This window comes from Syngnathus acus, chromosome 3 (genome assembly GCF_901709675.1).
Source record: "Syngnathus acus chromosome 3, fSynAcu1.2, whole genome shotgun sequence".
Classification (NCBI taxonomy): Eukaryota; Metazoa; Chordata; class Actinopteri; order Syngnathiformes; family Syngnathidae; genus Syngnathus; species Syngnathus acus.
Window position 1 is genome coordinate 4,928,536 of NC_051089.1, and position 24,850 is coordinate 4,953,385.

The 24,850-nt window shown below is 42.9% G+C and overlaps 1 long non-coding RNA gene across 1 annotated transcript in view; it reads right to left on the reverse strand.

Moving 5' to 3' along the window:
- LOC119120633 overlaps positions 1-14,446 on the reverse strand; it is a 95,589-nt gene extending 81,143 nt beyond the window's left edge. Inside the window, exon 1 of the long non-coding RNA XR_005097555.1 lies at positions 14,343-14,446. This is a non-coding gene — a long non-coding RNA (uncharacterized LOC119120633). The remainder of the gene's footprint in view (positions 1-14,342) is intronic.
- Between the last annotated feature and the right edge of the window lie 10,404 nt (positions 14,447-24,850).

Below are 24,850 nucleotides of genomic sequence, written 5' to 3' on the forward strand. Positions count from 1 at the left end.
GATTCCCGGCCTCGGAACACGATCTCCTCCGGGCCACAGCCCTGGTCTTGTTAAAGCGGCGCAAACCCGGCGTGGATCGAGTTTAAAAGTAATAAAAAAGGAGCAGACCTGGCGGCTAGGTGCGATCGGATTCCCGCGAGCCACGTTCCTTTTCATGTGCACGCGGCATTCAACGAAGCGTTTAATTCAACAAATCCACGGTTGTGATCCAGTCCAAATGGACGGGGGTGCTTACTTCAATTTGTACCAAAGCATCTCTGCGTGATCAAAGCGTGGCCGCCCATCCCCAACATGCTGCTTAAATTAACACTAACACCACAGTCCTGTATTTGGAATGGATTACCAGCGGTGGAATTCCTTCACACACATATGGTTTCAATAGGGCCGCCATGCCAGCTTCACATCTTTAATGGGCTGACAGGCAACTTTGGTGCAAACTCTCTCGACTCTCCAAACTTTTTTTTTTCGGGCTGTCTCACACACGCGTTTTTTTTTTTTTCTCCCCCTTTCCCTCTACTGTGAATTGCAGAGATTCTGTCTGAAGTGTTCTCAGCATGCTGCACACATCAGCTCTCTGGGAGGATGTCACTTCACTGCACTGTGTGCGCGCGTGCGTGTTTTAGCCAGGAAGTAGGCAACCGTGCTTCACGGTAACTAACCCAACTTACTGAGTTACTCTCATTTTCTTTCTCCATTTTCGTCTTCATTTCATTTCCCACACAATTTAATTTCTTCCTTCATGTTCCTCGTCTACTCATACTTTCTCGCCATCATTTTCTCTCCAGAAACCACCTTCACGTCGTCACCACTTTCAGCACATCATTTTCTCTTGCACTTCTATCCTCCACTTCATCACTCATTGATTTTCCGTCTCCAAATCATCATCGCCTTCATTTGTCTTTCACTCCTCATGTTCACTTTCACTGCCTTCCTAATTCTTTTTCTCCACTGTGTTCTTTTTTGTCTCTTCATTCACCCGTACTATACTCTTCTTTGCCGTACTCCTGTTTTGATTTTTTTGGAGGTGGGTGGTTAAGATTACTTGCTTTAAGTCTTGCCAAGCGAATTTTTCCAGTTCTATTAAACAAAATATTATTAATATTACTAAATTTAAATAATACTAATATTACTAGATTTAAAAAATAATAATAAACTAATATTACAAAATATTACCACATTTAACTACTAATTTTCATTTTTCAAGCTACTGCTATTAGTGCGAGTAATGTGTTGTGGGCGGCCTCAAGTGTGTGACACATGCCGACTGGGTTAGCTGGACCTCGCGGTGTTACTAATGCGGCTCGGTAGTTTACACTAAGATTGAATCAGCCATTAGGGACACTCGTAGTGGAAAAACATTCTCATAACTCATAAGACAACTCATCCTGGCAGAGCGCCGAAGAGTGCACTACTCGTAGTACTCGTGTATTTGACTAACGGCTAGACTAACGGCTAGCTCTTCCCTATCAATACTTGGAGGCCACCAACGCCAAGTAGTGCAGTTTTGCCTTATTGTCACTTCAATGCACTTTGTGTTTTTGTTACAGGAACAAACACAATCCCGCCACGGGGCAACTGTGAACGAGAATCTTTTTTCGTTGCCTGACTGCTCTCCATGTGCAGGGCATGTGGAGGCCATGGGTGCGGTCGTTTTCGTGTGCGTGTTGTTAAAAACCTCTCTCGTATCAGCGTTACATATGGTGGCGTGTGCTCCTTCTGGCACCAAAGTTGGAGATACCGCACCCCTGCACTCCACTTGTTTGGCTGAGCCGGGTGTCACAGGCATTAAAGATATAAACGGAACATCACACCGAGGCGCAGATCCTTCAAATTTCACTTAGGGCTCTCGGGGGAAGAGTTCACAATGTGACATTTTTTACTCAGCGTCTGCACTTTTTATTGTAACAGGCATGAGGCAAATCAGAATAGCGAAGGCAGCGGGGGGTCGGTCGTCGGGTGACTTTTTTGCGGGTTGGGGGGGACGTCTCTCCGGGAGTGCGTTCAAACTCTTGCAGCTCTATTTCTGTTCTCGTGCAATTAGACGGCTCCCTGAAGACATGGCGATACATGAATACATTCTTGTCAGCGTGTCACTCCGGGAGTGCCGTATCGTATAGTGCCGGCTCCAGGTGTGTGTGTGCGTTTGTGTTTTGTTTGCGTTTGAGCGTTCGCTTTATGTGTCGTATTATATCATTTTTATTCCGTCGTATACTATGTTGACATATTTTAAAGCACGCCTCGGGGTAGGTAGATATGTCAGGTGAGGTGGTGTTCACCACTGTTACGTGATAGCGTGATTTATGTGGACACTTAATGTACACTTAAAAGTTTGCAATGTAAACGAGTCTTGTTGAGTATCACCGGACAAACCAAGAGCTTAGATAAACATAATTTATTTTTGGACCCTGATTTGTTTTGTTTTTGAACAATTTTTATAGGAATTAATAAAATAATGAGCAATCTGAAAATTTGGTGACACAAAATGCCTGATGATTACCTGAAGCCATTTTTTGTACACAGAGTTCCTACTGTCACTTTTACTAATAAGATGACCTTGTGCAAGCTCTCATCTTTATATGAAAAAAAACAATAAAGTTGGTGCTTCCCACTGTTTATTATGATAACAGAGAATATTGCCATAACAGCAATTAAAAAAAGGTTTTTTTCGGCATCACTATCAATATTATATTTACTGGTAGCAGTGATATAGTGTAGCTCCTTCCATTTCTCTGGTTATTACCAAGTAAGTCACAAGTACAAGAACATTAACCTGACACTTAAAATTCAAAGCATATTTAAATGTATCAGTCCCGCCATAAGTAAATCCTACTTGTCGACTTCAAACAGCTAAAAGTATTTTTTCCTGCAATGTAATTTATGCATAAAGTGGCTTTTAGCAGGCAGCAACAAAGTGACTTTGATAAATGCCCCTTAATTTATCGTCTTGTATGTGAAATCAAAGTGGAACATCAACAGGCTGCGTACTGACCAGAGAACGGAGATGGTGGGTGAGACACTGCGCAAAAGTGATTTTTTTTTTTGTCTTTGTAAACTTTTCCTCCCACCTCCTATGCAGACCTCGGGGTTAATCAGTGGCATAAAGGTTACGACGTACGCTTACTGACTAATGGCAGGGCGATGCGTGGAAATGACGTGCGTGCTAGTAACCTGGGAGCAAGACACAAAGCAGGGAGGGAATTTTGTTCAAAAAAAAGTTCATCTTTGCTCCAACATACTTTAGACAGGTCTTTGGCAGTTTTGAAAAGGCCCTTTAATGGCATGTTTATATTATTCATGTGTTCAGCTTTAGCTTCTAGTGCTAACAGCTAGCTCCCAATTCAGCTACCTGCCTGATAGCAACGTGTAACACTGTTAAAAATCAAATAAAACTTATTATTTACGCATCCTCATTTTTCCTTCATTTTAAGAGTTTTAATATTTTTCTTTCATTTTAGGTTTAGTTTTGTCTTCTTTTGTATGACCAAGAAAGGCAGTTAAAATGCCACATGAGGGTTAAATGATGGCAACACTTTAATCCTGGAAGGTATAATTTATCTTTTATATTATAGTATATTATCATACTGTCAAAAAGTTTTAAACTTGGAGCAAATCACAGAACAGCTTGCGTTCGAGCTTGGAGTTGTGTATGAATGTAAGCTTACAGACCCTTTTGTTGGCAGGTTAATGTTCGCCCAGCTGCATGTGAGCTGTCACAGTCCCCCCCTCCCCTCCGTCCCCCTTAAACATGTGTCTAGCCTGGACATCTTGCTCATAAGCAACTCCTTGAGAAATGCACACCCACTTGAAAAGACAAAAAAGGCGACCTAACGCTGCCATTCGCAAGCTGACCTCCGACGCGACCTCTCGCCTGTTTGCTGACATTTGCGCAATGGAGGCACTTGAACGAAAAAATGGAGGGCAGCCGTGAAGGCAGGGGGGTAAGAGGAGTAAGAAAGCCGGAGTGTGGAGAAGGGGGGGCGGTCGGCGTATGGGGGAATGCGACGTTCTGATGGATGAGGTCTTCTCCTGTTACATTTGGAGAGAACACAGCTGTGAGGAGCTGTTAAGTACACGCAAACAAGCCGTCTGCTTCAGACAAGCCTGCCGGGCACCCGGCCCCGCATCCCACTTGTACCACTCTGACACATGATCACAGCCAGACAATACATGTGGGAGCAGAGCGTGCTCCGTGCAAAAAGTGAGAAATATTTCCAAGCAGAACAAAAAAAAAAATACTCCCCCCCCAACCACCCCTTGCAAACACCCCTCAATACAGCTGGGACCACACTTGGTATTATAATTCATCTTGTTTCCCTTTGTCTTTCGCCGTGTGTTTGCGCGCCGTCGTGGGGAGGGAAGACGAGTGAAGGGAGCAAAGGGGGAGCTTTGGTGGTTTAGTGACAAGGAAATAGGTTGGGAATGGAGAGAACATCTGCCAGCGTGACAGTGTCACACTCTGTCTAATGCGTTCTGAATAGGCACGGCTGTCCCGAGCTGTGTGAAGGCAAATTGTTCTGATCCATATGCAGATTACAGGAATTAATATGTTGTCTTTAAAGCACAAGTAAAGAATAGTAGTAACCCCCTCTATAGAGTGCACGGGTTACTTTCCTTATGGTAAATGCAATTGGACAGCAATAAGTCAATGATTGTGTTAGACAGTAGTACAACAAAACTAAATTCAACATTGTCAAAACTCTAAACGTTTAATTTCAACAGTAACATTAAAAGCAAGTTTAGTAGTAAACAAAATGTGTCCAGGCTGGTCCGCTCTAGGATTATTAATCAACACTGAAATGCTCTACTTTTTAGTCAAATTTAATGTGTGTGCTGGACTTTCAATATTGAATTAATTATGAAATAATTTTAAACAATCTTTATTAATCATATTTAAACAATTAAAGTGTACAGGTGTCTTAATAAAATGTCATTCTTTGGTTAAAAAAACAACAACAACAAAGGATCAAGTACTATAGCACACATGGCAACCTCTTGTAATAATGTGGTTGAAGTGAGATTTTTCTATTCCTGTTAGATGGATATAGATTTTCATTACCATGATGATGACAAAGATTGTCGGTTGGACGTGACGACCAAACAAGGCCTACTATAATCCAAGAATGTGAAGAGAAAAGTAAAGACAATTTGTATTTTCATTAGCTGGTTGCTGAAGAAAATTGCCATTAGCCTACTTCTGCAAAGATTTGGCTAACCTTAAATAAATCTCAGATTGAGTGATTGTCAAACTTAAATGTAAATATAATACTGTTAAAACCATAATACCATTAATAAATACTATGTAGTTGACATCTGAGTAAGTTATCATGTCAGATATGTTTATTTGAGCTTTGTCTGCACTTGCGAGTTTCCAATAAGGAAATAATCCGCATGCATTCACATGCATGTGGAGTATTTCTTCAATGACATTTTTTATTTTATTCAGTCACTTGTGAGCAAATATTGAGATAATGTGATTTGGATGAGTCAGACATTTTGGCATGTGACAATGTAACGACTAAGCGGCCACGTCGGTCGAGTGTGTTGCCATGTGGGGACGTGGAAGTGATTCGATGGCGACGCTTGTGGTGTACCGCGAATAAGCTGACAAGCTTCACTTTTCTTTTTTTAAGTGCTGGACAAATAATGCATAAAGCCGGTTTGGATCAAGTCGTGCCGGGAACATGTGGCATTGCGCTGGAATGAGTCATACTCATGACTCGGAGAATCACGGAGACAGTGTGCTGACAGACGGATGTTGCGGTGAAATGTGGATCCCAAAGACAGACGTGCAAAACCCTTTGTCGGATTTTTAGTAATAATACATAAGTGTGAGTGAAACTTCAGACTGCTTGGCTAATGGGTTTTTTGTGTGTGTGTGCGTGTGTGTCTGTGTGTGTGTGTTGTGCTGATGCAGCACTCATCTCTGCTCTGCCACAGCTGGTTGTGTTTTGTGTATAGCGTTCTTTTCTTCCTCACTTGATTTGAACTGTGAACTTTAAATGATTTCTGTTGTGTACAAGGCAGCAGTTAGACTAATACTGGACGCATAATGATTATTACAAGGGCACAGACTCACTCCCCAAATCCCAATTTGTTATTCTTGTTGACACTAACGAATTACTTACAAATCAGAATCATATTGTTACGTCTGTTTTTGCCATAACTCCTTGCTAGCTGGGACTATTCGCCTCCTTTCGAGCTAGCTAGTTCGCGAGCTGGCTATACAAGCTAGGTCTCACTTTGCTGGATCAACCTCAGCGATAAACACAAATATTTGTTATTTTTTAAAGTGAGTTCTGCTTGGCCCCAGTTGCACTTCCACCTCTTTTCGAGTCTTCAATTAACCTAACGTGCGCGTTAGACATAACCTCTGAACGGTAAATCGGTGAAGCTGATAAGGCAATCTTTGGGGAAAGAAGAGGACGCGTAAAGTTGCGGACAAGTTGATGTCAGCAGCTGAGGTTCCAGGTCACAGGATACACTATTGTTGTGTCTCCATTTATCACAGGTCTCGGGTGAAAGAGTAAGCCCACTTCCTGTATCCCAGCACTTCACACTCAGCTGAACTGTTCTGCAGAACCATTGCAAACAAAGACAACCTTTGCACAACCAACAAAAAGAAAATAAACACGTAGATGAATAACGCACGTGGGGGGGCAATGGCTAGGAGGAAACATTATTGTATAAATAGCGCCCGCTGTTATTTTTCCACAACGCGGCGGTACAACAGCAGCTACGTGCTGTTCGGCTGCGGCCTGAGGGCGATGAAGGAAATCCACGTTTGTGCTTCTGTCATGGCGTCACGCAGCCGACTGCCGACTGATACCACGGCAAGTGGAGTCTTATAATTAAAATTAATTGCATTTCGTTAGCTGTCCTTTTATATCTGCATCTTGTCGTAGCTAATATGCTTTATGTGCAATACGTGCAATGACAAACATGAATCATATCAATGAAGTCTCACTCAAATGTCCTTTAATCACAATCTTCTCAGTGTCATGCACTTCTCCAGATATTCATTTGGCTCAATTTTATCGTGGAGAAACATTCCGGGCAAGTTTACGCGAGCACAACCTTTGAAGTGACACTATGAAATAATAAATCCTATTAAATATGAATCACAAGGGTGATGTCAACAGTGGTGGCTCTGATTCCCATTTTGGAATTTCAAGAGCAAACACATGCGATCGTTCTCTATGCCATATCCCCCACCATTACCCGCCCCCCCCACCCTTTCATCCCACTACTTCACCTCTAATTGAATATGTTTCTGTTGTTGTTGCCAAGCGAACCCGCCCCGTCGCCCCCACCTACTTCCTCAAGCACGTAATGCATGCAGTAAATAATTCAAATGAAATTAATTTTACAGCACCTTGTTTCCAGTAAGCATGCCAACATCTGTTGTCGAGTCACAAGTTTACATTGTTGGTCATTACTTTCCACAATGAGCAAAATGTTTTATTAAAGCCTAGTGGGAGTCCCTCTAGGATCAGTCAGACCCGACGGTGCTGCTGACTGAACCCTCCCTGAACTCTCGACAATCAGAGATTGGCTACGGCTCGACTGGGCCGGGACGCCTGTGTCGCCCACCCCAAAAATAGACCGCCATTTAATATGATGGAGGCGTCAGGCGCGCTCGCTCCCTCAGAAAACCGCTGACCACAGACAAACTGTGCTTCTGCTGACTTTTGAAGACATAAATCTAACCCTCCTGTCATCTTAGATCGCTCAACACACCAACAGAACTGTCAAAAACTGTAATCTCATCTTGGATGCATGGTTTTTATTTCTAGCTTCTTTATTGTTTGCTCTCCCTTATTACTGACGTCACAGACGTGCATGGTAAAGGCGGTTTGTTCCGAAATGTCGGAATATGTGTTTACTTCTGCACTGAAGGGATTATCAATAGACAAAAAACACCTTTCTCATTCTGATTCTCATGAAATCATAATTGGAATTTTCTTGATCTGATCAGAATATTCCCTACGTAAATTAAGCGTTTTATTCCAATCAGGCTTTTATTAGGAATAAATGTGTCCATTTAACCTTAGCCAGTTCCTGCAGTTTGTAAGTTTCAGCCATGGCAAAGCACATTTTTCCCCACAAAACTTTGGCCCCAAGATCGTACCTAATTATCACAATGTCAACCTTTCGAGGCCATGCTATGAAACGAAAATGCCAAAAATGAATCATGAACCATTTTATTTGTAAATACCATAAAGAACACATAACATTACTTTAAAATAATGCTTTCCGCTGGGGCTCAATGGAGGAAGTTAATGACATCCATTGTAGTAGAAGGAAACGTACGAACACATTGTATAATATGCTAAAAAGATGTGTGCGCACATCCCAGTGTGAGAGAAAATGAACAAAGTTAAACACGTCGACTTCACTCAGGAAATAGGCAGTTTACTTGCAACAGTGCACATTTAAACAACCCTTCAAAAGACGGCGCATTTTATATTCATCAATTTAGTACTTGCGAGAAGGGAGGGAATAAGCAGACTGTGATACATAAATTATTAAAAGCAAATAAAATATATCAGGAGATGAATGTGGACAATAACCAGTGGCGGGGTGTGAAGTTAAATCTTTGGAAGCAGTGCCACACGTTCAAGTCTGCGTGCGGGCTTTACCCGAGCAGAAAATCAGGAACTTGGCCAGACGGTGGGTGTACTTTTGTTTTTTGGATGCACCTTTTCTCTGTAGACTTGGCTGTAAAATGTGAGGGGACCCGGGACGCACCCCTGAGGAGCTCCGAAGTGCTCATCACCTCTAAGCCCCGCCCCCCCCTTGACAGGCCCGGCTGCTGGCGAGCCGCACCAGACCGAGTGGGTCGTCCGCGCTCTGGGCCTTTGCCAGGAACAGATGTGCTCAGACAAATGACTAATTGAAAACCTAAAACAAAATCAGCAGCTTGGGTTATTTGGCCAGAGTAATGACGGGCGTGCGCCGATAAAGAGAGCGGGAGCAAACACACACACACACACCCCTCTCATCAACGGCGCCATTAACAATCATGAGCAAAGATGAAAACAACGCTTGGTTTATTCGGCAAATGAAAGCACATAACTAGATGGTGTCCCCAGAGTCCATTTCCAATTTTAATAATACATCAAGGAGCTGCCGGAAAAAAGAAAAAAATAAATCTACCACGACGCAAGCCAAAGCACACTTCTTCATTCAGCTTCAGCACTGGGGAACAACTCCCATGGCTAGGAAGTGAGCAAACGCATAAAGGTACCCAACATGATAACTATTAGCTAAATTAAAAGAGCCATTAGAAGACTACTGTCTGGATTCACTTACAAGCAAATAAACACACAAAAAGATCAAATCTACATCTTTTGGCTTTTGCTCACCTTTTTTTTTTCCCCGTCCTCAACAGCCTGAGCTCGCCTCAAATTATGTGCATGAATAATAAAACACCTTCTAATTAAAAACTGTTGTTAAATATGCAAAAATCTAATCATAATAAGATTGCGCAATGCCTCAGAGTAAAAGCGTATTATAAATTACTTAGGAGTGCAAGTTGGCTTGACCCAAACATCGTATTTTGAAGGCTATGTGCAATTTTTCGTCTGGGGCATATGGCGTTGGGGGGAGGGGGGGCACCTCTGAAATTGTTTGTGTACTCGCACATGCAGTCTGTGTGTGTCTGTGTGGTGCATAACATATGTGTCTGGGTGTTAGCGGGGGATTAAATGTATGCAAATACAGTATATATGATGTCTGGCTCACTGCTTCTTCAAGGGGAAGGTCTTGCATGTGCTTGATTTAAACTTGAATAGTGTGACCTGAATTCATCGAGTTTAATTTGATGATAGACAGGTGAAAACAAAAATGATCATCAATTTACATTGGTCGTCAGACATCAACTTTGCAGTGGCAGCTAAGCAAATAAATCTCCACGCCTCTCACTAAATCCTCTATGTTTGCATCTCATCATCGATCATGGCTACTTTTGCGTCGTGCTTTGATTGAGCTGTCTTCACGTCAACCCGTGACAATGTCTTTGTTGGTGAGATAAATAAAAATAGAATTCTTCCACACTCCAATGACAAATGTAGATATGAGGATTGTCATTTTGTACTCCGAGCGACAGTAGTAACTAATATTGATTTGATGTCATGTTACAACCTGACTGCCATTTTCTTGTTTTTTTTGGGGGGGTGGGGTCTTATCATAATACAGTACCACAAAATCAAATTTTTTCATCATTCATTTTATGAATAGTACACTCTATAAGAGTTCCGTTTATGGTTAAAGCTACGTTCCGTCCCAATATGTGTACCAGTACGAAAAAAGTCATGCATGAGAAAGTCTGTTATGGCTCTTGACTGGTCTGCACAGAATCCAGACCTCACCAAACACCTTTGGGATGAATTAAAGTGGAGACAAAAAGCCAGGCCTCATCCAACATTAGTGTTTGATCTCATGACTTTTGGACTCCCCTAAACGCTGAGACAAGCCTTTCCAGGAAAGACGAAAAAGTTCAAACTACAAACAGTAAAGTTGAAAATTCAGGACATAAGTGGGTTTGATTTTGACCCAAATTGATGTTTACCTAAACTATACACACAATGTTGATGAAACAATATCAAAATTAAAAAGGTAGTAAAATAAGAAAGGCTATTATCACATTTGCTGTTCTGACTTTTACTAGCCTATTCTAAGCTACTAATTTATAATTCACTTTATGGACCTGAGTCTTTCATTTGAATGAAAAGGTATAAATAGCTTTGAAAAAAAAATTGGATTCAGAGATTTTCATAGCAAGCTATTGGACGTGTTTATTCCATGTTTGGCTAGTCAGCAGCGGGGGAAACAAGGTGCGTATTTCATTGGCACTCAATAAGCCTCAGCCATGTTTATAAAACTTTTAATGGGACTTCATCAGCTATTCAAAGCCATGGCACACATAAGCCCCCATTTCTCTTCTCCTTGCTCGTGCCCCTGACCTTCCCCGCATCCGTTTGGGATGACTTTGCATAGGGTCTTTATGGGCAAATAAATAGCCGTGCGCAACGCTATCCTTCGCACATCACAATCCTGATTGTTTTTATGTTTTCACCATAAACAAATACTTGATGATGAGGGAGCCGAATAAATCAGTTATATGAGAAGCCGAGTCAGACGGCGAAACGGATTAATGAAGCAAGCGGCGCTGGCACAAACAGACTTGAAGGAGGATCGGGATTGTAGTTTAGGTGAAGCAAAACTTTCCTTGAAAATATCCCAATAATATATTTTACCTTTAAGCTACGACAACCGCCGTAAACTAGTATTTGGCATTTTATCCATTTGCATTTAAAAATGAAGTCTCGTAAAGAGACACTTATTGTTCCAACATTATAATTTGATGCCGTATTTACCTGCAGACATATCGGACGTTTGTTTATTCGTTACAATCCTCACACCGTTTGCTCATCAAACGAGCCAAGCGCACCCTTGATGTGCAGACTTTGACACAGTTAAATGTGGTGACGTCAAAAAGCCTCATCCAGAGTCAACAGTGAGACTAGAAGGCGGCTTTGATGGCGAGGCATCATGGAGAAACAAAGGCCTTTTGGTGAAAGGAAGGATGAAATGCGTTTGCTATGCGTATGCGGCGTGTTGCTTTGTGTGTTTGTAGCTGTGACAAAAGCAAAGAAACAAGGGGAGTGAAATTAGATGAGTGTGTGTTTGTGCGGAAGTCATTTTACTCAAGTCTCACGTTCAATCCTTCATGCGGCGGATGAAGCGGGGGGAGGCAGTTCTTTAGGAAATAAAATCGGCTTCGTGCAAAGCCAATATTAATTTAGCTTTTCCGTTCCAATGAAATGTTTTTGTTTTGGGAGGAAACGACCAAGCGGTAATGAATTTCTCCCCCTTCGCGCCGCCGTGTGGCACCATAATTTAACAGAGCCATTGATCACACCGCCGAGCGTATACCCAAGCGTCTAGATATTAAAACGTGCAACTTTTAAAATAAGATCATTTTGCCCGCTTTCAGCGCTCGAGAAGAAGAGTTTTTATCACGCCACGAGACAGACGGCATAACTCTAAATGAGCCTGTTAGCAAAAGAGATATCAGAGCAGCTGTGAGTCACTAGCACGCGACAACGCTCGCGTTTTCAAAGCATCCATCAGCCGTCATCGCAAACCCATCGTCACTTTTCAACGTTTCTTTTGTGCCGCAATGTTTACACGGCCGCTCTCTTGTTGTCTGTGTGATCACGGCTTGCTTTGGCACCAAGTTGGCGTCAAATACGCCGCCGTTTGTCAACATGAAACGCCATCCCTTCAAAACATATCACATCACTTTTGTTGTTGTTTTGAAATTAAGTTTTTAGAATCCGGGATGTATTTCGGAAGTCTTTTAATGCGCTGCTGTTGTTTGCTTGTCATCTTCTCAGTTTTACACATTTATGAATCACTGCATTAGCTTTGTGGACAAACAACTGGAGTGGCAAATCAAAGCAATTGGAGCAGTTTTGGGGGAGTTATTTGAACTAAATGTCAAGGCACATTTGTGGACAACAGAAAGGCATTTCTAAATCTCAAACTTTTTTGGACTGTCAGTTGTGAAACCTGGCTATGTTCACGATTTACTCCTGTGATGCACCACCATACAAAACCACTAATCTAATTCCCGAAGACATAAAACTGAGGTAGCGATGGTTCCCCCTTCCATTGTCTGGTCCAAGAATAGGGGCCCCTGAGCACCTGCGAGTTTCATTTGGCTCGACTAAATCGGCATGACAAGCAGATGATCAACGCAACAAAAGCCTCTGCCTAAAGGAGAGAAGTGCTCTTCAAAAGCGTTCGGAACATTGGAAGGAACTCATCTGTTTCCAGTTGACCAATTATTGTGGCTCTTTTTCTATAGTTTGTCAGTCAGTACAGAGATGAATGAGTCATCTCAGCCTTTGAGTGACTTGTGGGAAAGACTCACTCAAGTATCAATCAAGTATCATTATCTACATCAGGGGTGTCAAACTAATGTTTGTCGCGGGCTGCATTGTCGTCATAGTTTTCTTCAGAGGGCCATTATGACTATCAATCAAAATAAATGTATGAATGGCTCGTATTATATACAGTGTAGCGTACATAACAAACTGACGAAAAAACAGTTTTCAAATCTGAGACAAGTAAAACAATTATCGAATATTTTTAAAAAGATAAATAGTAAAAAATGCAATATCTCATTCTTTTCAAAAATGAAGACAATTTGCAATTTTAGTACTGACATGAATTTGATTTGTCATCGCGGGCCAAATAAAATGATGTGGTGGGCCGTATTTGGCCCTCATGCCTTGAGTTTGACATAAGTGATCTACATACTCAAGCAAGAATAACTAAAAATAAGACTTACATTTGCTACCAGAGAGGAATGGGAGATTAATTCAAGATCACAACACTGCAGAATTACTTGCGTGTTTGCAAAGCAGACAGATAGAAGAGGCTTGTCCAGACAAACTTTAAGCGCTGTAAATGGAAGTCAAAGTGCCAGCACAAAAAGGCTGCTTTACAAAGTGTTTTCTGTTTCAGGCATGCATGTCTTTTGCGTAATTCACGGCCCCGCTGTTTTAGGCCATTTTAGATTAGCCCGCGTTGGCCGATATCTCATTCCCTGTTTCGCTGCACGAGGCTCATTAAAACCGGGAACGAGCCGCCTGTGTCACCGTCTCATTTGGCCTAAGATGCAGAAAGCGCCAATCAAGAGATTTGGAGCTGCTTCACAGCGTAGGTACATTAAACTGGCAGCAGATCAAGTCAATGCACGGGGGTGTGTTTGGCGACACTTACGCCCGATAGCGTGACTCGCCTGCGTGAAGTTTGGGGGGGAAAACACCATTAAAATATAGTGCGGTAATGACTCTGATGTCGTCAAGAGACAGAGAAAGGGGGGGGGGGGGGCTGATGGTGCGGTTAAATGCATGAAGGCGTGCTCGTATTATTTTCACTGTGTGTTGGATCTATGGCGGCAATTATGCTTTCATTTCCACTCAAGTGCACTGTGTGCGGTACCAAGCATCAACCAAGTCATTAAACCAGAGTTTGGACTAAGGAGCAGCTGGGGTTTTGAGTTTGTGAGTTTTCCGGAGGTTTATGGTCCATATTTGGGGAAGACACTTATGTGAATGTGTGTTTGGGGATGTGTTTTCATTCTCTGAATAAAGTCATTGGGAAGAACAATTTATGACTTTAGTACAAAACCGTTTTTATTTTCCAACAAACTACAGTTAGAATTTTGTCAAGCTAACATTTGCCTGTAAAGGCAATTTTAAGTATCAATTGACAGGAGTTCAGCTATTCTATTTTAGTTAAACATATTTTGACAAGTCACTCCTTACCTTAACTTCAAGGCCTCCATCTTGAATCCAACATTTTCCAAATCCTATGACAACATGGTCACCGTTCCTTCTCGTACACTTCAGATCATTTGCGTTGTTGGTTTCTGTAAGGTATAAAGAAGGTAAGGAACAGATCGTTCGATTCCATCCTAGATTATGCGTTAAACATGGTGAAGGCCTTTGGACATGGCTTACAGTAGCTGTTAATGGAGCAAGCTCGCTGGTGTTTATTGATCATGTGGTTACTGAGCCAAATCCTACAAAATGGCCGGGGATGGCTAATGATCCGAAACAAACCATGATAGCAAGTTAGAATGTGAAACATGATTTAAACCCAATCGAGCATGTTTTTCACTGACTGATGACAAAAGACTAGGCAGCAAGAACCATAAAAATGACAGTATTAAAAAAAATGTTATCTTCACAGTTGTGTAACCTCTGAAAATGGCATTTAGCATAAACTCCTAAATAGTAAATGACATTTTTATGAAACCTGTAAAGTACTAGACCTAAATTACATGTGAAATCTTATTTAAAATCTGCTGTGGTTGTGTGTAAACTGTAAGGCCCGTCTTCCAATAGTATAGTCGGTGCTGATATTCTCTGTATCGTCCACACAATTTCAAAGTAGTTGTTTGAAGGTCAAATCACAACATAACTCGTTTTTGTAAAATCACTTACACAGTTTATGCATGTTTGCGTTTGTGCTGCCTTGAGCCTCCCTTGTGTTTTGCAAGTTGACCTCACAGTGTATGTGACCCGTGCGGGTATACAGGACAGTTTACAGGGAAGCGAATTGGGAGGACGCCAGCCTTCTCATTAGCGAGGCAGATGTGAGGTCGCTCTGACCAGATTGCTGGCTCGCTTCCTTATAAAAACAGCTCACCGATGGCCTGGCTTGAGACCCGCAGGAGGTGGTGGGAGGGGGCATGGAAATGTCCTGTGTTCCTGACATATTGTAAAATAGACTGGGAGGTGAGGAGGGGTGTTAGGGTGGGGTTTTGTTCACCGGCACCTTCTCACCACCCTCATCTTTGCAACATCCTTGCACAAGAAGGACGGTCAAAAATAACACAAGCGGAAAACTGCAATGAGCTGCTTACTTTATCCCTGCCGGAACCCTGCTGGGATGATTAGCAAAATAAACTAAGGGGGGAAATGAAAGCGAGATCCAGGGAGGGAGCAAAGGTGGGTGAAGGGGCAAGCGGGACCAATTTCACACATATCTGCTTAAATCTACCGGGCAACTTTTTTCGTCCAAAGACTATTGCTGGAACTGACCTCCATCATAAACCGAGGACCTCCTGTAAAGTTTTAACTTTCAACATTGGAGTGCATTTAAATGTATTCTGCAAGTGTGAACACAGTCTTAATTGTACCACCTGTTCTTCTTTAAGGTTACATTTAGCAACGAGGGCATATTTAGTTAGTATTTAACGCGTTGGATTTACAGCAATGAGGTGACCAATAAAGTTGAACAGCAATGAGTCATTAAGAATTAGCGCTTGGCAATTTTTGCATTATAACCGCTCATTCAATTCATGAGGAGGTGGGGCAAGGGGGATAGTTGTTGGCTGACTGAGCTAATGGCTCTTCAGCCCGTCTGTGTGTGTGTCTGTGTGTGTGTGTGTGTGTGTGTGTGTGAGGCAAGCGGGAATCAGGTAGACAGGTCACGCCGTCACACGGGGAGCAAAAAAAAAAAGAGGGGTCAAGGGTAAATAGATCGCCCTGGCCGCTCTTTTTGAGATGACAAACACGCGCCCCTGCCAGAAGGGAACCATTAAAAATAATTTACACAAGCTTTATGTTGGCTGAGCTCTTTTTGATGCAGCGCTTCCCCTGGCAATTAGGAACGTGGCGCCGCTCCAGCCATATGGCCGGCCGGGCAGCGGGCCGTACGGCTCAAGAATACCTGGGTGGTTAATTAAGAGCCGTTGCCAGGGCCATAGGAGGCCGGTTTTAGATCTTCCACTCTGCTAACACTCACTTCCTCCTGCATGGAGCCTGTCCACGGTGACCCGCTGTTGTTTGCTACCCGCTCACAAGTAGCCACCGGTGGGGACAAGGGAAGCCGACGGTAATTATTTGAGATAACATCCCCAGAGCTGAGATGGTGAAGTGTGTGTGTGTGTGTTTGTGTGTCCATACTCCTGGGCGCAAAAGGTCAACATTTCCACTTTCCCCGTCTCGTGCGAGCGTAATGCTTCTTTAGGATGGAGGACAACGTGGCTCAGTTTTTCATAAATACCTCATTTGGCATTCAGACGTTTACCGTCGTCTGCTCTCGGCCGCCCAAGACCAATTTGAATAAAGTATTCTCACTTGTCAGGCGGCACTCGCCTCGCGGGTGACTGACATGTAGATTTCTCAGGGAAAAAAAATGTAAATCCAAATGCACCGGTGCGTTGGAGACTATAGTGTGATGAATAGAAATGCTGAAATGTGTTTTATGATCAGGACACAAACCCGTAGCAGAAAAATGAAAGACGGAGCACCTGCTAAGTTGCTAATTTCCAATTATCATTACGCTTCTAACTAGTTACTAAATAATTACTGTGCTTCCTTTCAGGAATAAGCAACATCTTGCAGTCATATTTTTAACAATATAATGTATTTCACAATAATTATGACCAAACAGCAGTTAGCTTCATGCTAACACACAATTGCAGTTCTAACTAAAAGGCTCACGGAAATAGCATAATGTTTGCAGGCATTGTAAATCTATGTGAATATATCAGAACAATTCATGAAGCTTGTATAATCTTTGTAAAAAGTGTGTTTGTTTTTTCAACTTTTTTTTTTTAATGAACAAACTCATTCTGGTTCCAAAGAGAATAACAACTGGACAGTACGATTTTTGGTTCTAGGGAATAGCCAGCACTTCTGACTCAATGTCGCTGAAATTTACATTGTTTGTTGCATGGTGTGTTCATTTTTATTTTTTTCTGAGCAATTAAAAAGATATACATCACAACTCATCATAAAAATAAATTTTTTGGCTCCTCTCACCATCTATTGACCTGATTGCTGTGTTATCACTGTGGCTGTTGTCATAACATATATCTTTGACCTTGGCTGAGGTCTTCACCAGCCCTTCTGTCTAAACATATTGATATTCATAAAAGCGCCATCACTCTATCAAACTGCGAGACAGAGATCTAATACAGTACAATGAAGCAATAATGAGGAATTTTCTCTTGTTAAAATGTCATTTATGTAATGAATAAAAGATGAAGGGTTCAGCTGTCCCCGCTTTGTTCTCAATCACTCAGTTTTTTTTTTCCCTCCCCCCGAGCTTGGGCCAGTATGCTAACAATAGCGTCATTGGCAGACATTGTCGTGATAATCAGCCAAAATTGCCTCATGTTTCCGCTGTCTAAATAATCATTAGCGCGTTTGTTTTGTTCATTCGTTTCGCCTCAGCCTTTCATTTGCAAGCACAACAACATCGACGGCGGCGACAGCCTTCTAATCGAAACGGGTGACGTGACTTCAGACTGTCCTGTGACACCGTGGACAGGCGCGTTTTGCGATTGTGTTCGGTTTGATTTGTCATTGTGTATCTGTGTCTATGTGTGTGTGTCACACCTCCTGCTGACTCTTCATCTCATCACCATACTCTTTTCTGGCAAATGTAAATGGTGACATGATTATCCTGACACGGACTTCGGCAGGAAATGGGATCCTCGACTTCACGGTGACTGAAGAAGAGGAGGAAATGTTACGGCAAATGAGGCCGGATTTACACTGTGCACCATTCCAATTTAATACTCATATTGACTGTCTATTTCCCATCTACATTTCAAGTGACACATATCCAATTTGGTTGTGTTTACATGAACAAAACACATGAAACAATTGCTTATGCCCAAATTGTATGTAAATAACTTCATAAATGTCAAAAGTCAAAGACAACATGGATTAATAAAAGGTAGAAATTATAGAAAGAACTAGGGTAGATCCAAAATATGACAAAAATATTTATAAGTGCACGTGCCTCTCATATTGTATGTTTAGATCATTCTTGAACTTTAGTTTCAATTTATTTTTATTTTTTTATTTTTGTTTTGGGAGACACGGGTGTGTATGTTAGCAATGGCTGTATTCCATGACACCAAGCTAGCATTAGCGGCGTATATAGTATATAATCTGTGTGTTTACACTGCACTTGCGTTGACAGATATATAATATGTGTCTTATTTAGATCCACATTTGGAAGCGGGCTGATTGTGATCTAAAGATATATGATCCCATAGTATTTTTTCTATTGACACCGCCATGACCCATATCCAAAGTGTGCAATTTGAGCGCAAAAAAATGTCACTTGAACCATGCAGTGTAAATCCATTGGTGTCATCTTCTTTTTTTGATAACCTCTCCTTTAAATGTGTGTGTGTTTGACATGCCCACTCCTCCAATGACAACAAACAACATGGGCTGTCTGCTTCTAGTTTTGGCCCGTCTAAAGCCCGAGCGTGTGAAGCCGGGGCTGATAAACGAGACGCTGAATAATTGGACATTTTGGTTGCGGGCTCCCCAGCTTCACATTACAGTGATAATGAAGGCCCTTGCTGAATATGGTGATAAGTGTGTGCATCTGTCATCCGCTGGCGTGTTTCGGCGCATCTCTCCTGAGTCGGGGGGATTATTGCGGATAGATGATTCCTCCAGCCCCCTCGTTATCACCGGATCAAACAGACGTGTAACCCGCAGTTCATCACGCCATTCATCCTCCTCTTTTAAGACGAGCTCTGGAGACCGCGTGAGCAGAGGAAGGATGCTGGGAAGTGTATACAAGCAGTCGGTTTGAGCGAGCGAGCGGGCGCTTAATGCCGCTGCGCTGGGACCCTTTTGCATAATTAGGAATGTTCATGAATCTGGTTTCACATGATGAATAAGCACTCAAGTGTCGGTTAGTGTGAGGGCAAGTGGAAAATGCAAGGGGGAGCACAGTGGTCCAGTGGTTAGGTTTCCGGTTGTGGCCTTGGGAATGTGGACTTATCATGTTTGGGTACGACTAAAACAGGGATGCCCACACTGTTGTGCGCACACACACGAGTGTCCCCCAGGGGGTTGGCAGTTTAAATCCCTCGTATAATAATTACACATTTCCTGTATATAGCACCTCATATAATTTGTTCCACTAAATAAAGGTTTAGAAACATGAATTTCCCAAGTAGATTACAATAATACCTCAAGTTATGAGCATAATTGGTTTCATGTGGCTGTAACTTGAAATGTTCATAAGTCAAGGTAATGGTTTCTATTGAAATGAATGGAAAAGCAATTAATCCATTCCAGCTGTAAACCTAAATTATACAGCACGTGCCTTTATTTATCACACTTTCATTCACATCCTTGAGTTTTCAATTAACCTAATAATGATGTTTTAGAAGCACCTATAGCACGTAAAGAACATGCCAAATCAGACAGAAAGGCCTAAGGCAAGATTTAGGCCCAAAACCTCTTTGGCCCGGTGGCTTGTCCCAAACCTGGAACAGGATAAACGGTCTGGAGATAACAACAGAGTGCAAGCGGCTCCTTTAAATATTCCTCTCATATTTTCCATTATTGCTGTCTGGACTGTCTAGACTGCAGTTACAGTCCATGTTACGGTGTGATACTGTCTTCACATGTCCTCATTACGAGTTGAAGGACAGCCGCTTTGATGCTCATTAGCGAGCACCGGCGTGTCAGTGGTCGAGCTGGCCGCGATGTCACCCTCCCCTGCGTACACCGCCACCCCGAGACAGTTCCTCTTTTGTCAGGGGCCCCTAACGAGGTCATCACTGTCCCCGAGACAGGGGTCTCCCTTACATTTGACCCCTGTCCCTCGCCGCACTCTTATGTCAACATCTCCTCCCGTCACCTGCCCGCCACCGGAGTGGTGGGGGGGAGCTGTCACGGAAGTGCGCGGCCAGTGCGGGAAAGGAAGGCTGATGTCTTTTAATGAGACAGACGCACAGGGCCGCGCTAATGTCCCCGCCTTCGTTAGGCAGGACCCAGCTGCAGCCTGTCAGCCCTCTTGTTAAACCGGGCCCTAGTGGGACGGCGCGGGTAGGGCAAGCGCCGTTGTCCCCTCCCTCGTCTGTCCGTCAATTGGTCATCCTCTGCCTCCCGGGGTGGGAGGCGAGTTCTGGCTGCCTGATGGCGTGATGCTGTATGACACTTCTGTACTCTGTCGCTTCCTCCCCTGAATACAAGGAGGTGGTTGGCTAATGATACGCCGGTAGGGCCTAGGGGGGCGCTCGGCTGCATTTTGTTTGCTGATTAGAATGCGGCGGCGGCCTTTGTCAACACCGATGTCAGCCGCTGTAAGGACAACGCATTGTTACCAAGGAGCATAATTAAATGTGTTTCCTGTGAATGTGCCACCTGTGTTGACCGGGCAGTCAGAGAGTCACCTCCCACTCCCACCGATGTTTACTCGCGCTCTCCTCCCACTTCACTGTTAGCGCTGGCACAGCCTCAAAGGTGTGTAAATCCAAGAAATGCATACAAAAATATGTAAATTTATTTTCAGTGGAATACACGATTTATATGAATGCATTCTGTTGGTATAATTCGCGAATTATCTCATCTTTTGTTCAAACCACTATATACCTGCCTTTTGCAAATGCTTCCTTAAATTATATCATTTTATAAAAGCATACATTTCCGAAGAAGCTGCCTCACAACAAGTAAATAAATACACAAAAAATAAATATTAAAAACAAACAAAATGAAGGACTGTACTTAATACTCATTAAATAACACATATATAGTATAACTTGTGATTTGTAAAATAATAATGAAAAAATAATAATAAAATAAAACTATTAAAATGTATAGATTAACAGAGACCTACATTTTGTAATTATGTTATATTGGTGGTAACACATTTGTCTCCCAATTGTGACTTTTGATGCTCAACTTGTAATTGTAACTAGGACTAGCACTAGAGGAGATTTAGTGGATTGCATTTATTGCTTGGCTCAAGGGCAACTCGACAGTGCTTGCAAAGCACACATCTTACTGCAAACAAGTCCAATTTTCTTCGAAACTGGATTACTTGGAATTATAGCTTTGTTGTTATTCCATCAGGAATATATTACTTCTATGCATATCCATTTTGTAATTATAAATGTTCTTTTGTCAGACCCTGTTGCAAGCAGGGAGCGATGTGAAACTGAGCCCATTAAGAGCAACAGCCCTCATCAGGATTTGGACCAATCAGAAATTAATTGGCCCCATGGCTGTTTGAAGGCGGCATGGAAAATAACTTCTCGCAGGGTATCAGTGACTTCCTCATGTAAAATATGTCAATTTTCTCCACTCAAGCCAGTCACAGTGATAATGACCTCGTGGCGCCGCGGAATAGTGTGACAACACAAATGACACTACACTGTGTGCTAATGACATGGGATGTAGTCGCCGGGTAAACACGGCAATTAAACAAGAGTCTTAGACTGGAGTGGGGCGCAAACGGGAAGCCCTCACAGACCTCATTGAATCTTTGTCTTAGTCCCCCCCTTCCAACCCCATTCACTCCCGCTCTCTTTCTCTGCGAGACATTTGCATGCTGAAGGCATAATTGGCTGGCCTCACAACGGCGTTAACGATGGCAGGCTTCCGAGAATCAGGACATCTCAATGCACCTCACACTGTCACCAAGGCAGGAAGTGGCGCCGACACAAACACGGCAAAACCCTCCCCACGATGGCAGCAGTGTCTGCTCCCACTCAAAACTACGCTGCCGTGACTAGATGGAGCTGAACTAAGCACATTTCTCTACCTCACTGTGCACTTTCTGAAAGTTCTGAATTACCGTCGGCAGGCAGAAGTTTGGGAGGGGGATTTCCGGAGAGGATGTTTTGAGAGTGGAAATTGATGGATTAGCTGCAGTACTTTGCTGTTGAGTTTGGCTACGGGGGCCAACATTAGAATGCCCCGTCACTTTGAAGTGGCATAGTTGGTACTGCACAACTGACTCAAGTCAAATCTTTACAGTTACCATATAAAAGGAGAAACACTGAATTGGCAAAGGTGGGCATACCTGGAGGAGCAGCACAATGCCAACTGATTTTTTTTTACATTCCAATTACATTCCTATTAATTATTATTGACGTCAATACTGTACGTTATGACTGGGTTAAGATGTAATGAAGATGCATTTTGCAATTTTTTTGGAGAGGAGGGCAAGGCTGGAACAAATTAAATGTGTTTCTATTCATTTCAATGGCGAAAGATGATTTACAATACGAACGTTACAAGCATAGGTAGAAAAGTAATACATCCGAGGGTTCCACCTAGGTAACATGACATTTAACACCAAATTCCCCCAATTTTTTTTTTTAGGAATGTTTTTTCTTATATATAATCCTACAAAACTATTGTCAGAATTAAATATTGACAGATCAAACACATTAGAATGAATACACACAGTATGACACCAATACATAAATCACGGTGATGATACAGCGAATGCACAGGTGCCCGAAGGTGATGCTGCCAGAGAGGCCGCCGCTCCCTCGCCTGCCTTGATGGAGTACCCTGGCGGAGCGTTACCTCAATCACCCGTGGAACAATTAGCAATGCTGAGCAGTTTTGCAATTAAAGGCCCCCATAACTGTCACATTGGCCCAATTTTAAATCAGCAGGAGTAATATCTGTTTTAGAGCAAAGTTTAATTACAAAGTAAAGCATTAGCATGGTGGTGATTAGCATTTTTTAATGATGTTATTATTAGTTCCCCCCACCCTCCCTCTACTAAGGCCTGTGGGCAAGTAGTTCTTTTCTATGTAGCTGTCACTCAAGTATACATTCCCTCCCCTTCCTGCGCGTCGATAAAGAAGTTTTTTTTTCCTTCAGCCGCTCGAATGAATGAGCACCGGTGCCAAGAGGAATAGTGTTTACTTCAGGCTTGACATTCTCCATCAAACCGCAGCATACTCTTGTGAACAAACAGTCTGTCTAAAATTCTAAATAGGCTCAGTCCAAACGGATGCGAGAGCCCAGTCAAGGCTTAAATCATCTCTCCGCCGAGCTCAAAAGGGACGCGTTGGAGCCAGAAAATGGAAGGAGCCCGGCTGATGGAATCTGGCGCAAACACGTTCCCACCTTTCCAATCTTATTTTCGTCTCTCGCCTTCTGCCTGCTTCCCTTTCGCGGGGGCTTAGTGTACTTTTTGTGTCCCTGGTGCGTACAAAGTCTATCAGAATGCATTTGTTTCAGGGAGCCTCCATTCACTTTCAAAGGGTTAAACAGACCATTCAGCGGCCTGTCAACATTCCCTGGCCCACCGCACGGAAAAGTCTGCTCGAGTTTTGTTCCCCGTCTACACTTGTCTCCTCGGCCCGTTGTTGCTTGTGTCATGTAATATCCATGACAATCGTGTTGGGCTTTTCAGGGGGCTCTGTAGCACTCATTCTGTGGGGGCCACTTTCAGGCCATAAAGAGCTTTATTTGTGCGGATTTGAAAGAGTCATGTGAAGTGCCCTCCAGGCTGGAATCCTCTTCAGCGGGTCACTGCCGTCTCAATGGGGCTTCGCTCACATCAGTACTGCCCTCACGTCCATGTGGAACAACATCAACGCCACGGTTGCGAGAAGTTCTTAAAGTCCCCTGAAAGGTTCACTGCAGGCGGAGGAGAGAAGCGAGGGCAGGAGGTAGTAGGGAGTTGGGGGGGGGGGGTCTGGGTAGAGCCCAAAGCACACATGAGCAACATGACGGAAAGAGGAATGTTGGCTCACAGGTAAAGAATGAGCCCAACCATTTGGAGCACTAATTTGGACATCTGCAACTTTTGATTCGATTAAGTTTTCTGGATTGACAATAGAGGAACTGATTGACGACAGGGAATAATTAATAATGTTTTCAATGAGAAAGTTGAGAGATCTTAGGCATAGCCACTATAAATCTTAGAGTTCTGTGAATACATTTTGAACCTTCCTGTGCTGAGTTTCCATGTTTTCTCTGTGCTAGCTAGCTTATCGTTCGTTACCGTCTATGCTAACAGGAAAGCTTAATGATATTTTGACCCGAAATTCCAAACTGTCAATCAATAGTGGAATTCTACATATCTATAGAAAGAATATAAAGCATGGCAGCTCAAAGCCAATCCTTAAGAAAAAAGGAGATCAATTTTCATGGACCATATGGAAGTTCTGTTGTGTGAGCCTTTGCCGCGTTACACAGCGGCGATCTAAACAGCCTTGCTGAATGGTCGACGTTTGCACAAAGCCCCTGCTCAGCTAACTCCGCCTGACCCTCAGCATATGGGCTTCCATTCCAAACATGGCTTTTCACAAACACGACCATGCTGCCGGGGCCCTTTGGGACTTTGATTTGTTAATGAATTGCTCTATTGACTTGAATTTTCACTTGCTTCATTAGAAGACACCAACAACATGGCCGTCTTGCTTTCTTTTAATTCCAATCCTGAGTGGCTGCTCGGAGAGGAGGATGTGGGCAGGACGAAGGAGGGGCTCATTGTATTTTTGGAGTTAAATCTGCAGACTTGTCATCTG